The 18,563-nt window shown below is 42.9% G+C and overlaps 1 pseudogene across 1 annotated transcript; it reads right to left on the bottom strand.

Annotated features, from left to right (window-relative positions):
* Positions 1–1,757: 1,757 nt before the first annotated feature.
* Positions 1,758–18,062, bottom strand: LOC309864113 (small ribosomal subunit protein uS5m-like; annotated as a pseudogene). The gene is made up of 4 exons: positions 17,602–18,062; positions 17,002–17,392; positions 2,087–2,527; positions 1,758–1,902 (listed from the first exon to the last, which is right to left on the bottom strand). The product of its transcript is annotated as a small ribosomal subunit protein uS5m-like (transcript).
* Positions 18,063–18,563: the final 501 nt, after the last annotated feature.

Raw genomic sequence — 18,563 nt, 5'->3', positions numbered from 1 at the left:
TTTAGACCTGGGGTGTCATAGTGACCCTGTCCTAACTACTCATGTGGTAAAAGAAAAGCAGCCATAGATAGTACCTAAACATGTGGGCATGGCTGTGTTCCAAAAAATATTCTTTAGGCATACTGCAATAGAAATGTCATATGATTTTCATGTTACATAATATTATTTTTCTTTTAATTTTTCCATCCATTTAAAATTTTAAAAACCATTTTTAGTTCACAGGTTGTACAACAACAGGTGGCAGGCCATGTTTGAACCCGAGCAGCAGTTTGCAGATGCCCGATACGCACAGAAGTGGGTTCTGCTCACAACACTAAAGAATGTAACCATATATATGCTCAAATACTTGAGATACTTGACCTTCGAATAAGAAAACGCATTTTATGTCTAATTGGAATTGTCACGGACACATCTGTTACAAAGTGATCTAAGCCAAGTTGGCTGTGCACAATCAATGGATATGTTTCTATTGGTAGATGTGACAGCCACTATTACTTTGTTGTAGTTGAGGGCTACAGATCTCCCACTTCCATATCGAAAGACACCTACCCTCCCCACCTGGGGCTCTATTTAAAGAAGCTGATTTGGCCTGAGCTGAAATCAAGAGTGGGGTTGCTTAACCCACTGAGCCACCTAGGCACCCCTGGAAAGACATTTTTCTTTCTTTCTTTAAATATATATATGTTTTAAAGACTTTATTTATTTATTTGACAGAGAGAGATCACAAGTAGGCAGAGAGGCAGGCAGGGGGGGTGGGAGGGGAAGCAGGCTCCCTGCTGAGCAGAGAGCCCATGCGGGGCTCCATCCCAGGACGCTGAGACCATGACCTGAGCCTAAGGCAGATGCTTAACCTACTGAGCCCCCCAGGCGCCACCGGAAAGACATTTCTAATATATCATATGCTAATTAACAAACCCTCTCATGCTGATAGGAAGAGTTAAAAACACTTGTGGTAGCTGCCTCTGGAATATGGGCTTCTTCTTCTTCTTCTTTTTTTTTCTTAAAGATTTTATGTATTAATTTGATAGAGAGAGAGAGAGGGCGAGAGCATGAGCCAGGGGGAGAGGCGGAGGAAGAAGAAACAGACTCCTCACTGAGCAAGGAGCCCGAGGTGAGGCTCAATCAAGGAATCCCGTGATCTTGACTTGAGCGGAAGGCAGTGGGTTAAGGACTGAGCCGCCCAGGCGCCCCTAGAACACGGGCTTCTTATTAGCGGCACTCAATTACTAGCCACCCACCCATGGAGTGAGCTTGAATAAGGCCCATTAAATAAAAGTTAACATTCAGTTAGAGATTAAAACTAGCATACACTCTCACTAGAATTCCTATGTTCATGTACTGAAAAAATAAACCACGGACAATAGAATATTCTTTCACGGGACGCCTTCCACAGCGAGATCAGTGATTCCTTTTCCCCCTAGCAGTCTAGCCTCCGAAAACTGAGAATAGAAACCCTTTCCACACAATGGCTGGGGTGGCTGTTCCTTGGGAGGGGCCAGGAAAATTTTGGGTAGGCGTGAGGACCGCATTTTTAAGGAACAGCGGCTGTGAAATCTTTGAGGGCACGGGCTTCTGTGAATAGAAGCCTACGGGAGCCCGGCTTCAAGATGGCGGTGTGAGAGCATCGTGAACCGATCTCCTTCCACTGACAGCCGAAACTACAGCTACGTACGGAACAACTTCCTCAGGAAAAACAAACAAACAAACAAACAAACAAAAACCCAACAACAACAACAACAACAAAAAAAAACAAAACCCTAAACCCCGGCTGGGCAGCTGCTATGCACCGGCGAGAGTCGGCCAGGACAAAGCAGGTCGGAGAAGCCAGGACGTGACGTCGCTCTAAAGCCCGCGCCAGCCTTCCCGCCACGGGGCTGGGAATGCAAAACCCGGAGCTTCTCTCTGAGGAGCGGAGTGCGAACCCTACATCACACATCTCCACTTTTAGGACCTTCACCTGGGAGACAACCTCCCCCCCGAAACAGCTAGCTTTAAAAACCAGCGGAGTGGCTGCGCCAACAGACCCACAAGCGATAAGGAACTGAGAAACGGCCCTTAAAGGGTCTGTGTGCTCAGTCAGACTCACCTGCCCGTGGGCCCTGCGCAGAGGCCGATGGCGGGTGCGGGTGGTGAGGTGCCGGCCGCGTGCCGCCGAGGCTTGTCGTGGCGTGTCCAGAGCACCGGGCATCCGCTTTGACACATAACTGGGGGCCTGCTGGGGTGCTCTCTGGAATGGGGAGGGGCAGGTGCCGGCTTCACGCCGGCCTCCATGCTTGGTTCCCGCAGGCCGATGCCATCTTCTTTTGTTTCTGTTCGGGTTCCATCTTCCTTCCTGCCCTCCCTCTGCTGTGCCCCAGAGTGCCAGAATCTCCCGGGCGGAGGGCCTTTACACATGTCGGCTACCCCGGTTTTACGTCTGGTCCCCCAGGTTTTTGCGGCGGCTGTCAAGGGACACGTCCAGATCGCCTGACTGGGGGTGTGGGGGTGGTGGTAGTGATAGTGGGGTTTACTGCTGGGTGGCACAGGACTGTCACAAGTGCACAATACATCCAGTGGGCTACGTTCTCCCTGGGGGTGGGTTGGGGGGGGGTGCTTTTTCCCTCTCCATGGAATAGAACACAACCTTTTCTCTTTCCTGACCTTGAAACGCTAGTGAGGCTTGTACAAAAAAATAAAAAGAATTCAAACTGTATAAAGCAGAAGAGACAGTGGATGAAAAGAACAAAAGTTTTATTGCAGAATCCTTCACAATAAAGCGGACTCTGACGGAATTATGGGTGATTTTTTTCTTTCTATATTTTTTTTAAGTTTTTTATTTTTTCTTCTGCTGTATAGCACTAATTAGAATGTTACCAGATTCTGATCCTTCTTAGTTTTTCTTTCTCTATAACCACATCTTTACAGTTTTATATTTTAAATTATGTAATATCCAAAAATAGAATTTCATGGCTAGTATTTCAGCTATGTCCTCCTCTCCTTGCCCCAGGCTTGTATTATTTTTGATGAAGTTTTAGAATATAGGTGAGGTTCAGTGGGGTGGAGTCTGGAGCCCACAACCAAGAAAGAATTCTTGAGACATCTTTGAGCAAAATGGTTGTTTATTAAAGCATGGGGACAGGACTCATGGGCAGAAAGAGTTGCTGCCCTGGGGTTGTGAAGGGTGGCAGGTTGTCTACCTGGTGTTGGGGGAGGTAAGAAAAAAAGGGAGGTTTCAATAGAACTTTCAGATGCTAAAGATCTACAGGATAGGATACCAGAGGCCTTGCCATTGTCAAGGTCATTTTTCCTTTCTCAGCAAGGTATAAGCATAAAGATAGTTGGGAGATGCCTAAAGAATGTCACATATGTCCCACCCAGTTGCCAGGTGTCAGCTTCTGCTTTGTTCTCAACCACCCTTCTATTCCCTCATCATCTGAAGAAAATCTCTTCTGTTCTTTTATCTATACATATCTAAGTTTGTATTTCTAGAAGATGAGGATTCATTTAAAAATTAACAGTAATCCCAGTGTCACACCAAACAAAACAAAACAAAACAAAACCCCAGTAATCCTATAATATCATCAAACATGCAGTGTTTATATTTTAAAATCATGTGATAAGATTAAAAAATTGCAACTGGTTGGTATGCATTTGAATCTCTTTGATGTGGTTTTGGGATATAGGTGAGGTCCGGTGGGGTGGAGTCCATAGCTGCGGACCAAGAAAAAATTTTTGAGATGTCTTTGGTGCAAAGTGGTGGTTTTCTAAAGCACAGAGACAGGACCCATGGGCAGAAAGAGCTGCTGCATGGGGGTTGTGAAGGGTGGCTGATTATATACTATGGGGTTGGGAGAGGTTAGGAAAAACTGCTGAATATGAAAGTCCTTTCAACACCTCCCCAAGAAAACTTCCTGGATACTAGAGGCCTTGCCACTGTCTAGTTAAGGTTGTTTACCTGTCTAGTTAAGGTTGTTTACCTGTCTAGTAAGGCACTAACATTTAGATAGTTGGGAACTTCCTGGAGGAATGTTACATTCTGCCCACTTCAAGTATCTGTTGGTGGGCTGCAGGTTATAGAGACATTTAATTGGATTTACAATCCGTTATAAAGACGATTAATTTTATTTACATTCCATTCTGGAAGCTATTGCTAAGGCTTTTGTAAGTAAACTGAGGGAGACTCGAGTCTTGCAGGATTGTGGTCTCTACGAGTAAACTATTTGTTTTTCCTTTAGGGCAGCCAGGAATGCCTGAGGAATGTCACATATATCCCATGGAGAGGGTGGGTTTCAGGGTATCAGCTTCTGCTTTGTCCTTAGCTTGCCTTCTGGTCCCTCATCATTTTCTAATTTACAACATCTGTCCTTTATGCTTTTCTCTCCCTTCCTTGCAATTCACCATGTGAAGACATTTTTCTATTTCTAGTTTTTCCATAATCTGGCTTTTTGCTGATTCATATTTGATTTTGAGAATTTTCCTTTATTTCTTTTTTCTTAATATTTTTGTTATATTTGTTACTTCATTGTATTTCATGTTGGAGGTTTTAAAAATATATTTATTTAATTTTTAAATATGGAGACATATAGAAAGAAGTATTTTAGTTCCTCTTCCTCTCTGAGGTTAGCTCTGCCACTAGACCTCTTTCAGTTGTTGGTATAGTGCTCTTGAGGTCTCTTCTTAGGAATGAAACTAGCCCAACAAATATCTTCCTTCTTTATCCCTCTCCATCATTCATTAAACCAGTGGTTCTTAGCAGAATAGTACTGTCCCAAGGATTATTCTTTAAACTTTTGGGTTATTTTAGTTGTCAGATTGTTGAGGGGGTCAGGAAGGCTAATGGACTCAGCAGGCAGGAGCTGAGAGGTTAGACTTCCTACAATATGTGGCACCTTCCTTCACAGTGAAGAATTGTCCCGTGTATTGCACTGCTTTTGAATGTTACCTCAAATTCATGTAAGTCAAAAGTTATTTATAATACTCTGAGACTGGATCTTAGTTCTGTTTTTCCTATAACTGCAAAGTCATTTTTCCATGTTTTTTACTATACATTGAATTTAATACAAATACAGTTAGTGTGGTATCTCAATTGGGTATCTGTCCGATCAGTTAGGGCCCCCCAATGTGGGGCCATGATCAGGTGGAAGCCAGTGGTGTGGGAAGCAAAAGAATTCACCTGAGGTGGGACAAAGGAGATGGAAGTCTATTAAATACACAACAGGGGAGTGGAGGGCTGGACAACAAAGGAGAGCTTGTATTTAAGAAGGCAGTGGGTGTGGGAAGGTGTTTTTAAAGGGGGAAGATGAGGAGGTATGGTGATTTACAGAATCATCCTTTTTTTCTGTAACTCTTGCCTACTTGTAAGTAGCCCATTGATCAGTTAGGCCTCTGGATATTTTGATGTGGGAGGCCTTCTAGGCCTGTCTGTGTTCAGCCAGGTGGTCGCTGTGGGCCTTTCCATTGCTCAAGCCTGTTTGCCTAAAAGCAGCCTCTATAGTTACTGGGTAAATTGAGGCAACACGGAAATCTATTTTGTTTGGATCTTTCTATTTGAGAAAACTACTAGTAGTGTTACCACTCATGGTTTTTGAATTGCCAACACAACATAACTGCACTGTGTGCTTTTTGGCTGTTGCCTCCACCAGGCTGCTTCTAAATAAAAATATGCGATGAGTTCTTCATTATATCTTCTCATTCAGGGCAGTGCTTTCTAAACCATAATGTTATGTTGCTGTTGTAGTCTGCCCAAGCAGTTAGGTTGTGAAGCTGTATTATTTTATTTTATTTATTTTTTAAGGAGTTTATTTATTTTAGAGAGAGAGCACGCTTATGCAACCTTGGATGGGGTAGTGGGGATAGAAGCAGAGGGAGAGAGAGAATCTCAAGCCCACTCCATGCTGACTGCAGAGCCTGATCCCACAACTGTGAGATCTGACCTGCTCTGAAATCAAGAGTTGAACGCTCAACCAACTAAGCCACCCAGGTGCCCCAAAGCAGAGTTATTTTATTATAATTTTTACATCTCCTACTTACTATAGTTGGGGCTTTAAATAAGTTATTTTGAAATAATGTACATCTATGGATTTTATTTTAACATGGTATGATGGGACTGCAAATATTTGTTATTAAAGTGAGGATTGGGTCTGATGAGATTGAGCCCCCACAGGTTTAGTTTGGTGGGGAGAGTCAAACAGCACTGAGCAGTTAGGAATCACTGAATATGTGAAAACAATTTAACAGTGGAGTTTACATAATAATAGCTGACACTTTAGGTAGTGCTTGCGTAATATGCTGGGAACTCTCTTTTCCAGATGTCTTACCTAAATCAACTTCTTCAATGCTCATTACAGCTCCAGGAGGTCAGTCTCCCCTTATCATAAATGAAAAAACAAGAGACCCAGATATGAAGTAATTTACCCAAGGTCACATAACTAATAAATGCCAGAGCTGGGATACAAACCCTGGCAATGAGGCTACGAAATCTACTCTCTTTTCCACTGCTTTTGATTGGTTTTCTTTTGAAGCACAATTCACTGAGCAGCAAGGAAGGGAAAATCAAACATACTGGCAGAAAATATACAGGTGCTAGATTTAAAGGGAAAGTGGATATGTAATTTTGCCTTTAAGAGGCTAGTTGTGCAGAGTTGCATGTGGTAGGGTGGGAACTAAACCTTTTAAGTGGTAACAGTCCTCTGGAGGAGCTCAAAAAATGTTTGTTGAGTGAATGAAGTACTTTATAGGACTGGCTGAAGTGGAAAATAAAATTATGGAAGAGTCTCAAAGTTAATAAAGAGAGTAAGGCAGAACTTGGGCATCTATACTATGCAAAGGACGTACCAGGTGCCTTTTTTGAAGTGTAGCATACCAGAAGCGTGTCTGGTGTTTCCACCATAAGCATCCTTGTTGCTGGTGTTTTCATGGCATAACTAATTGCTGTAAGGTAATTTTACTGTAAAAAGATAAAATCATGAAAAATAAAAGAGGGACATTGATGTGGGAAACAGAGGCAGAAGAAAAATTATTAAATTTCCTTACCTACTGACAAGCCCTTGAAACATGCAGAGTGACTCTCCTCTAGGGACTCAACTACCCTCACCTTGAGGCTTTGCTAAGGGCAAAGGACAATCCTAGCCTGACCGATGCCCTACCCCCAACCAGGATCCTATAAGTCAACTTTAACAATTCCCTTAGGAGACTTTATCTCTAAAACTCCAAGATAGTGTCGACAATCATTCCCAAGCATATGACCCACTGATCTAAAGGGTTTCATGAGAAGGTTTTTATTACTGGTAATGAATAACCTTTTCCCCAGACAATAGCTAGCCCTTCAAGTTCCTAGAAACCTTGCTTCCAAAATTCCTTAGAGACTTACGCCATTCCTAATCCCCTTCCCACTTACAAGTATATAATAGACCACTCCTCACATCCCCGGGGCAGCAGCTCTTCCTGCCCAGGGGTCCTGTCCCCGTGCTTTCATAAACCACCATTTTGCACCAAAGATGTCTCAAGAATTCTTTCTTGGTCATCGGCTCTGGACCTCACCCCACCGGGCCTTACCTATGTTCTAGAACTTCATCAGCATTCATTAAAAAAGACTGTTAAATGACATGAAAAATGATTAACAAAATTAAAAAGTCTTTATTGAGAAATAGAAAATTGAATACATTTAAAATATATGTAGATTCATGGCAATACTGTGCAAATAACTGATTTAAATTTGTGGACTGTACCAAAGCACTTGTCTTCAATGTTTTTGTTCATAATATTATACTTTCTTTCTTTGTTTTTTTTTTTTTTAAAGATTTTATTTATTTATTTGACAGAGAGAGATCACAAGTAGGCAGAGAGGCAGGCAGAGAGAGAGGAGGAAGCAGGCTCCCAGCTGAGCAGAGAGCCCGATGTAGGGCTCTATCCCAGGACCCTGGGATCATGACCCAAGCTGAAGGCAGAGGCGTTAACCCACTGAGCCAGCCAGGCGCCCCCATAATATTATACTTTCTTTACAAAAGATTTTGTTTATTTGTGAGAGAGAGTACTTACATGAGTTGGGGGAAGGGCAGAGGGAGAGGGAGAATCAGACTCCCCACTGAGCAGGGAGCCTGGCCTGGGCTGAATCCCAAGACTCTAGGATCACGACCTGAGCTGAAGGAGGACACTTAACCAAAGGAAACAGCCACCTCTCCTTTTTTTTTTTTTTTTTTTTAAACTAAAACCTTTTCCTTCATTAAGAGTGGTATCAGTTTCCAAATATTGGGACACATACTTTGTAAATGAACTTTGAATTGTATTGTGAAAGCCTCTTATGCTGGTGTGTGTTCTTGGAGTATTGTCATATCATGTCCTTTGATAGATGTTCGAAAGTTCTATGTGAAATGTGGGTTCAAAACTACATCACTGTATAGATATTATGAGTGGTAAGAGTAATATAATATAAAAATGAGAGTATTGCTTTATTGGAGAAACGTAACCAAACTGTCAAACCAACAAACTGTCAAACCAATCTGTCAACCAGTTATTTATTTATTTTTTAATGGCAGAATTGCCTTACAGCCAATTAGTTATGCAGAGAAAATGTTTGCATGAAAATCTTGCAGAGAAAATGCTTTTGGCAAAGAAGCTCATTGCAAAACTAGCTAGAACCAATAAGAGGAATTCCATGTGGGAATTGCTGAATTTGCTTACCCAGGACTACAGAATTTTTTTTTTTTTAAAGATTTTATTACTTATTTGACAGAGATCACAAGTAGGTAGAGAGGCAGGCAGAGAGAGAGAGAGGAGGAAGCAGGCTCCCCGCTGAGCAGAGAGCCTGATGTGGGGCTGGATCCCAGGACCCTGGGATCATGACCTGAGTCAAAGGCAGAGGCTTTATTTAACCCACTGAGCCACCCAAAATTCTGACCGCAGAATTTTAACTATAAATGTTCATTAGGATACATCTGGTTCAAATATCCATCTTGACAAGATCTGACTGGGACTAGAATAGAAGGGAGTGTTTCTTAACAGAAATTTTAAATAAATTGATAGAACTCACATTATAAATACATCATATCAAAGAGTTAACTTAAATATGGAAATATTTACTCTAATCTCTCCTGAACAAGGAGTTGGCAGAACTGTTATTTAGGGACAGCTCCAGGAATCATCTTTGTCCTGGTCTTATTGGGAGTCTTCTCTGGTTTGCCCCTGGATCCTCTGCAGTGTCCTTCACAAGTTTTGGTCACATGCCAGTTCGTCTGAATGACCATTTCCCTTTGTCTGCTTCTGTCTACACCTGGCCAATGTTTCAAAGCTCAGACTTTAATTATACAATTTTATCAGTGGGATTGCTATTGCTATAGCTATTACATAAATTGGCATAAAGGACGAACTTCAGAAGGTTTATTCCCTTCATTTTCCTTGTGTTTTCTAGTGATGCATTCCTAGGTCAGCAAATCTGCTTAATACCTTGGTCAGCTCTGGTTGCAGTATGATACAGTGCAAACGGAAGATTTTGACATTTGGCCATATCATTGGGTTTCCAATTCTAAGCCACAGAATAAGAAAGGGACGATAGGGGTTCTTGATTCCTCCAAAGATGGTATATTAACAATAACCTTTTAGATACAAAAGGGAGCCATCATTGTATTACATTCATGAAATGACTGAGGTGGACATTAGGGTGTAGTTATCTCATGAAATTTGTTAAGAGCAGCTCTAAAATTCCACCCTTGGCCAAGATTTTCACCGAGCTGGTTACAAACCAGCCATATTAGATGTTATTCCCTAGCTATTATGGAGTTAGTTTTAGAACTGCACCATTGGTTGGTTTGAACATCACTCCATTGCTCAGTCTTCTTATGGCTGAGGTGGACTTGTTTCTTAGTACTTCATCTACCAAGTTAACTACTTTGATGTCATTTTTAGTTAACTTCCTGCTTCTCATTGTTGGCTTTCTTTTTTTTTTTTTTTTTTTGCCAGTAAACCTTTTGCTATTTGATGTTAATAGTGAGTAGTAATTTTAGGCTTTGACATGTCTCTGAATGCTCTATAACTATGTACTGAAACCTGTGTGGAACTCATGCCTGGTGTGGCACTGACTTACAGTTGGTCTTACTTAGAAGAGTCTTCTCCATGTGATCAAAGGCTGTGGCTCTAAGTTACTTCCTATAAAAAAAATGACCCTCTACCTTGCTTTTAGAAAATTTTTTTCTTTCTGGTCTTTATAAATCCCTTTTTATTAGGTAATCACTTTACATGCATCATACCTTTCATCATCACAAACTGTTGTGGAGAAAAAAACAACTTTTTATTTTATTTAATGATTTATTTACTTATTTTAAAGATTTATTTATTTATTTTGAGAGAGAGAGAGAGAGTGAAAGCAAGCGGGTATGGGGGTAGGGAGGGCAGAGGGAGAAGGAGAGAAGCAGGCTTCCTCCTGAGCATGGAGCCCAATGGCAGGCTCAGTACCACAACCCTGAGACCATGACCTGAGCCAAAACCAAGAGTTGGATGCTCAGCTGCCTGAACCACCCACGTGCCCCACAACTCCTCTTTTAAAGAAGAGCAAACCAAATCCTCACGGTTAAGATTGAAGTCATTTTTTATAGACCTTCAAGCTTTCCTATATTAAGTCATTTTTTGTAGACCTTCAAGCTCTCCTATATTATTTGTCATATTATCCTGTCAACTTTACCTTTAGAGTGATTATCAGTTTTATCCCTTCATTTCTTTTCTCAAGGCAACTGCCCTAAAACAGCGTCTCATTAACTCTCACACCTAGAGGACTTAAACAGCTTCCTAATCAGCTTCCCAGCTCTATCTCCTGTCTTCCATGATTTCTACATTCTCTCACTAGAAGTACTTTTTTCAAACACAAAATTTATCATGCCACTTTACTGCTCTGACTCCCTCTCTCTTCCCCTCTCCCCATGGACAATAGAACAAATTTTTAAAGCATGTATGTGACTCAGGGCTTTCAATCTGTCCAAACGTATCTTCCCAGTCTTTCTCACATAGCGTATCTTCAGGCATTTTCTACTACAGCAGAAGCACACTCCCAGCACACTCCTACTGTTTCTAGAACAAATCCTCTGACTTGCAGGCTCTGTACTTCATGCAGTTTCTCCTGCCTGGTAGGCCTTCCCTTCTCTTCCTTACATCTCTGCCTATTCAGACCACACCAGTCTTTCAGTATCTATCCAGTACTTTGAGAACTTTGTGAACTCTTACTGAGCTTAGTAAACTATCCTTTGCCTTCAGACCCCTTCAGAATTTATATTTTTCATGACATGTACTACCATTATTGACCTTTTATTGTAGTCATCTGTGTGCTTTCCTATCTCTTCCTTTGCTTCATTTGAATGCTTAGAAGCCTAGCCCTGCAGTTAAGAAGATGTCTTCTACTGTTAAATGTCCTCTAGCATTTAAGAAAGTGCTTTGAATATATCATGGGCTCAGCAAAGGTTGGTTCAGTTTAAAAAGTATCCTGTTTTAAAATACACATATGCTTAGAAATTAGAGAACTTCACTTGAACATTCACACCGCTGCTTAGTGGTCCTCAACTGGGGGACGGAGTCTGTGAAGATGGCAAATACAGTCCTTGAACTCCTTTAGTATTTTAATAGGCTTCATGGAAATCATACCCTTACCTATAATGAGGCTGGGAGGCTAATATATCAATTTTCTGTCTATAATTATATTAATTCTGTAAGAATAGTATTAATTTCTTTGTCTAGGATTGTTTGGTAGTAACAGAATATGCTCGAATTAGTGTATGGAAATGGGGAAACTTGATACGATGACATAGGGACATCTTGTGTAAGCCCAAAGGTAGGTCTCACAAAGGATTGAAACCAGAGAGAGAGAAATTACTGAAAGCGAAGATAGCAGTCTTAAGAATTCTTCCCCCGAGTCCTCAGGTATTCCCTCTGCTTCCTGTCGACATCAGTTTCATCTTCCTCTCTGCAGACTGGGTACTTAGGCTCTGCTAACACAAAACTGTTACGATGTCTATATCTATTTAAAAACACGTCAGTGGAGATAGCATGTGTGTATGTCTAGCTATATCTATATCTACACATATGTTTGTATATATATAGATGTACACATGCATGTATGTATGCATTATGTGTATTTATACATCTATGCATATTTGATGCTTACTTGAGGGGCCAGTAACTGAATTTTGAAGTACCCAGCCAGACACTCTTTTCAAGAAATTGACAACATACACTAGTCAACATTTGAAAGAGCTTAACCAGAAATCCATACTCGAAAGACAGCTCCTACAAGTTGCAAACATATTTACCTCAGTTTAGCTCTAGACAGTTTTAAAATCAGCAAAAAGGGCATTGGAAATGACTTTGAATTAGTGAAATGTGTGATGTTCAAGATATAGGGGTTGACTAAAAATAATGTGTATGTGACTTTCTATGAGCAAGTGTAAGATTATATTTTCGGAGGGGCATTTCTTATCTCAGGACTTAGTTTGGCTCTGTTCCTGTGTTCTGTTGTCCAGCTGTGGTGAGAAGAGAGAAGTGTAATTCAGTCCTGAGGCTAAAATAGTATTGCCTCTGCCTTCAGTGAAAGAACCCAATAGTTAAAAATGGTCAACTTATTTTAGGCCAGTTTGCCATGAGGGCATGTCATCATCATGCCAGAACTCATTGTGTACAGACACATTTAGGCCTTTAGTTTCCAGATAACTGGAATGTCTCAATTTTCTTTCCAGTTTCTCTGGAAAGAGAATTGACTGGCTCATTTTGGGTCCTGGCCCAATCTACAGTGACCAAGGGAGTCTATGGGTTATGTAGTAACAAACAGTGCTAAAGAAAGCTTCTCACCAGAAGCTATGAGTATGAAATCTTTGGAAAGGGGGTCCAGGCTGGGTTGTGGGTAAAGAGTAGAGTTCATAGAAAGGGTTATTGACAATTCAAACTGTTTGAGACCTCATGTTGAACAAATTCAAAGCTATATTTCTTCGAACAGAAGAGGATATAAAATCTTTTTTTTTTTTAAATTTTATTTATTTATTTGACAGAGATCACAAGCAGGCAGAGAGGCAGGCAGAGAGAGAGAGAGGAGGAAGCAGGCTCCCCGCAGAGCAGAGAGCACAATGCGGGGCTCAATCCCAGGACCCTGGGATCATGACCTGAACCAAAGGCAGAGGCTTTAACCCACTGAGCCATCCAGGTGCCCCTAAAATCTTTTTTTTTTTTTTTTAAGTTATGTATCGCCCTCGGCCCACAAGGACGACAAGACACCCTGGTTCGGATGCATCTTCTCTCTCTTTTTCTCTCTCTCTTTCTCTCTCTTTATTTCCGCAAGTCTACACACTTATATACGCTTACATGACCAATCAGCGAGCAGGGTACAGGAGGGAGCGAATCAGGCTGTGCACCTAAACGAACAACTTTGCTAGCAACCAATGCTGTTTACTTCCTCTTAGGGCGTTCAGCTTAGTCTCACGAGGCAATCCTAACCTGGCAACTAGCCAGGCGCAATCTTTTAATGGTGGAGGACGCCCTGGCCAGGGGCCTGCCTCCGACATCTCCCCCTTTTTTCTTTTATGGCAGGGATCATGCCTGTCTTAGGTTGTCAGTGGCGGGGAATATCCTTACCCGTCATCAGACGGCAGATATCAATGATCTGCGTCCTGTCTTAGGTTGGTATATTTCCCCCACCAATCTTACCCGTCGCTGACTACCGATCCAGCATACTTAGCCACACTTGGGGGGATGTCCCAGCCTCGATGGCTAACAAGGCCTGCACCATGGCTTGCTGTTGCCTATGTTGCTGTCACCTCCAAATACTAGCAGAATCAGGCCCACTACGAGGATTATCATCAGACCAATTACACTAGCCCATTGTTTCGTAAAGGTTAACACATCTTGCAATGTTTTGATTATCTCTGGGAGGGTTGCAAGCTCAACTCTGGTGTTATTTATCCTTGTTATGCCTAGTAGCAGGTGCTGAGTATAGTTTTGGAATTCTGCGGACTAATTCCCCCGCAAGTATTGGGAGAGCTGTCGGGAGACATTCTGTAAGTCACTCATATTAGTATAGGCTATGGGAGTTACACAAATCGCCGGGAAGGGTACTATACATCCCAGTCCCAATAGGGCCCCCCATATGTCCACTTGTTCTTGAACCAAATCCACTCTCTGGTTGACTATCAGGATTCCTGCTTGCAGATGTGTATTGATCTGAGTCTTGCCGTTCCTTCTGCAAGGTGTTCATAGCTTCCGCAGTGGGTATAGTTGCAGCGAGACTGCTGCTGCCGTGGCAGCTGCTGTAGATATAGCCAATGCTGTCACAATGGCGGCTGTGATACCAAAATCTCTCTTCTTTCTGGATAGCACCACCGGTAAATTGTCCTCTGGAATGGAAACTGGGATAGGAACATGGGTAGGGATACGCATAATCACAGCCAGCTTGAAGGCCGTGACATTCCAGCACTGGGAAAGATAACAATTCTTAGTGCAATCATTCAGCTCGCTAGCATTTGTTACGAAGAAAAGGAACGGTGGCCAGACGCATATGGGAGTGGGCTGATAAGTAATATTATTGGGACAAGACACATTAACTGTTGTCTCAAAGGTACTAGAGTCATTTTGTTTATAAGAACAGTTGAGGAATTTGCCACCATTTAACATGGACACTGCTGAGATATCAGTACATGCTCCTAGCAAGTTACAGACCTGCCATGCATCAAAGGGAGAGGAGGGAAGATGAGAAAAGAGTTAGTCACTGGTAAAGGATATAGCCCTGCTTTAACCACTGCTCTCTGGCTTGAGTCTGCCGCAGGAGGGGTAGCATCCCCAGAGTTATCATCAGCATCTTCAGCATCATGACTGGTGTTTGGAGGCAAGGCTGCGCGCACCAGCCGCTCTGGGATCCAAACTGGAGCCTCCTTTTCCTGTGGAAAAACACATACAGACCCCCTACTCCATACTAACACTGGATCTGGTCCCTCCACTTTCCTGTGAGGATGTCCATCCAAAGTACTAAAGGCTTAAGGAAAGCAGCAGCATCACTTGCCTGTCTGCAGCTGATTTACCCGTTTTGTCCAACGTTAAAAAATTCAAAATAAAGAGAATGGGGTCGAGCTTATCTTTAGGGGACCTGAAGGTGTCCCCTATTCCCCCTTTTTGTTTATAAAGTGCATTTTTTTATTGTAAGATGCGCGTGCTCCACAACACCTTGTCCTTGTGGGTTATAGGGTATTCCATGTATCAAGTGAATGTCAGGTTGTTGTAGGAAGGCTTTAAAGGGTTGTGAGGTGTAGGCTGGACCATTATCTGTCTTTAATTGGCGTGGCTTTCCCCATGCCACGAAAGCCTGTAGGCAATGGGCAATAACATCTCTGAATTTTTCCCCCATATGCACTGAGGCGAAAATTATTCCAGAGCAGGTTATCTACAGAGACATGAACATATCTTAACTTTCCAAATTCTGAAACATGTGTGACATCCATATGCCATATATGATTAGGTAACAAACTCTTAGGATTAACCCTCAAGGACGGTGCAGGTAGTAAGATCACGCAATTTCTGCAGGATACTACTATGTCCCGTGCCTGTGCTTTTGTTATGTTAAATTTGAGGCAGAGTTAAAGCATTCTGTTTCTTCAAATCCTCCCCTAAATGGTCCCATTGAGGTATGTTTAGCAAGGCTTCATCTAGGAACCATGGAGCTGCCTTTTCCACTGTATTCAAAAAGGCCCAAGCAGTTTTTGCTTTTAGTGGAGTTCCATTGGCTTTTAGCAGGTCTTCTAAAAAGACCCTTCCAACCGCGCTTTAGATACTTCAGATCCCATTATGAACACACAGACAACAGACACGGACGTTAAAGACTCACCGCTAAATTCCGGCTCTAAGGCCGCCCCGCTTCCTATTGCGGACCCGCTAAATCCCGGCTCTAAGGCCGTCCCGCTTCTTATTGCGGACTTGTACAAGATTCCCACCACCTTTGTCGTGGTTTTACCCTGCTTACCTGCGGACTTCTCCCTTGCAAGGTTTTTCTATTTTTACTCCCCACTTTACCGCGGAATTCCCACTTTTGAACGTGGCTAATGTCCCCGCTTACCTGCGGACCTTTACTCCCCGCTTTCCTGCGGATTACCTTGCAAGATTCCTTTATTTAGTTCCCGGGTGCCAGCGCCATTTATCGCCCTCGGCCCACAAGGACGACAAGACGCCCTGGTTCTGATGCATCTTCTCTCTCTTCTCTCTCTCTCTTTCTCTCTCTTTATTTCCGCAAGTCTACACACTTATATATGCTTACATGACCAATCAGCGAGCAGGGTACAGGAGGGAGCGAATCAGGCTGTGCACCTAAACGAACAACTTCGCTAGCAACCAATGCTGTTTACTTCCTCTTAGGGCGTTCAGCTTAGTCTCACGAGGCAATCCTAACCTGGCAACTAGCCAGGCGCAATCTTTTAATGGTGGAGGACGCCCTGGCCAGGGGCCTGCCTCCGACAGCTATGGTTATTTATTATTTGTTAATCAAGGAGGTTGTTCTTTTCTTTAAAAAGAAAGTGACATTAAAAGGGTCACTTTTTAATGACCCTTAATGAAGGGTTGAGTCTCCTTGGGGTGCTGGACAGTACTGTAGTTGTATAATGCCAGAGGGAGGCTCAGGTGGTGGCTTTCTTTACACAGGACCACACTGAGTGCTTCACTCCCTGTGTGGCCTGCACTCCTTCTTAGTGCATTTTGATGTCTAAAACTGCACCTTCTAGGTCTGGATTCTTTATTAAGGCTCCCTGGGGGGAGGTCACCATAATGGGTGCAGGGCCCCATTCCTTCTGTAATTCTACAACATGGAGACTTCTTTGTTTGTTTGTTTGTTTGTTTCTTTCTTTGACAGACAGAGATCACAAGTAGGCAGAGAGGCAGGCAGAGAGAGAGGAGGAAGCAGGCTCCCTGCTGAGCAGAGAGCCCGATTCGGGGCTTGATTCCAGGACCCTGAGATCATGACCTGAGCCAAAGGCAGAGGCTTTAACCCACTGAGCCACCCAGGCGCCCCAACATGGAGACTTCTTATCAGCCAGCTGTTGATGGGTTTCCTGGTGGGAGAGCCCATGGAAGACGCCCTGTGTGAGGCTGAGTGTGTTGACGGACCCAGAGACCTTGGCATACATGTCTTTGATGCCAGTGAGATGGCAGGTGGTGATGATGGCCCAATGGCAGCCGAGGCCATAGCCTCTGGGTTGTTTCTTCATCTTGATATGGTCCTTTAAAATCTTAAAGAAATATTGTGGAATATCATATGGTCTTCATATAGTTCTGCATAATGCAAACAGTGAACTGCTCTGTTCTTCTCTTTTCTGAAAGCATCCATCCAATCAGGGGCTTTCCTAATGGAAAAACCTGCAGCTCCTCTGCTGTTCCCCACAGCGACCAGGACATAGACTGATTCCTTTCTTCCCTCTTCGGCTGTCATATATTTTTAAAAAGATTTTATTTATTTATTTGACAGAGAGAGAGAGGTCATAAGTAGGCAGAGAGGCAGGCAGAGAGGTGGGTGGGAGCAGGCTCCCCACCAAGCAGAGAGCCCGCTGTGGGGTTCAATCCCAGGACCCTGAGATCTTGACTTAAGCCAAAGGCAGAGCTTAACCCACTGAGTCACCCAGGCGCCCCTTTTGCTGTCATATTGAAAACATTTCTTACCTCAAGTATACTGGTATCAAAAGCAGCATATGTTTCTCCACTGAGACCAGAATCAGGGGGGCCAAGACTGAAACCTCCCTACGTGTTTCTGCTCCATCCTCCTCCCATTTAAGCTTCTTCTTCTTCTGGTCCCATTCTTTCCTCTGCTGGACCAGATCAGCCTCTACCATCTTCTGCTCTTCCTTGCTTCTTTGTGCAATGATTTGCACAGCTCCCTGTCTAGAAGGAACATTCAAACCAGGCTATAGGAAGCCATGACTCCCTTCACCAATGATCTGACCCCAGTTCACATCCTTTTTTCTCTTTTTCTTAGTTCTTTTGCCTCTTTCTTTTCTTGCTTCTGTTTCAGACTCTGTTAAAGTGCCTTTCCAAAGCTCCTCTGCTCTCAATTTAGTGAAGAAACTATAGGACCTATACTGTCGACCCATCAAATTACTGGGAGAAGAAATACAGCACTATGTTTGTAGCACACAGGTTAAGCTAGTGAAATGATGATTGCTTCTGGTTCCTGGAGACAACAGAGGGCCATTGTTGAGAGCTGTCTTGAGTGCCAAAATGGAAACCGTTGGAAAGGTAAAACTGCCTGGACCATATGTGACTGCTGGCATGGTGGAGCCTTGAGAGCACCTCGGGATATAAAATACTTTAAAAATTCAGCAGACATTTTTTAAAAGTAAGTTGAGTTTTACAGACAGCAGGGTTGATTGGTAAAATATTAAAAGCATTCTTGACATGCAGTAGTTTTCCTTTAAATAGCTTTATTAATGGATGAATTTTCCAGGGGATGGGGACTGATCATTGGAAGAAAGAGGCACCTCCATGGAAGGCAGGGAAATAGACCACTTGCTCATGGGAGAAGGGGCCCAAGTGGGATAGAAGGGAGAAGGATGAGAGAAGGAGTGAGCGGGACCTAGCGGACAGACTATTTT

The sequence above is a fragment of the Mustela nivalis genome (assembly GCF_964662115.1).
Source record: "Mustela nivalis genome assembly, chromosome: 5".
NCBI lineage: Eukaryota > Metazoa > Chordata > Mammalia > Carnivora > Mustelidae > Mustela > Mustela nivalis.
This window is presented reverse-complemented; position numbering and strand designations above follow the sequence as displayed.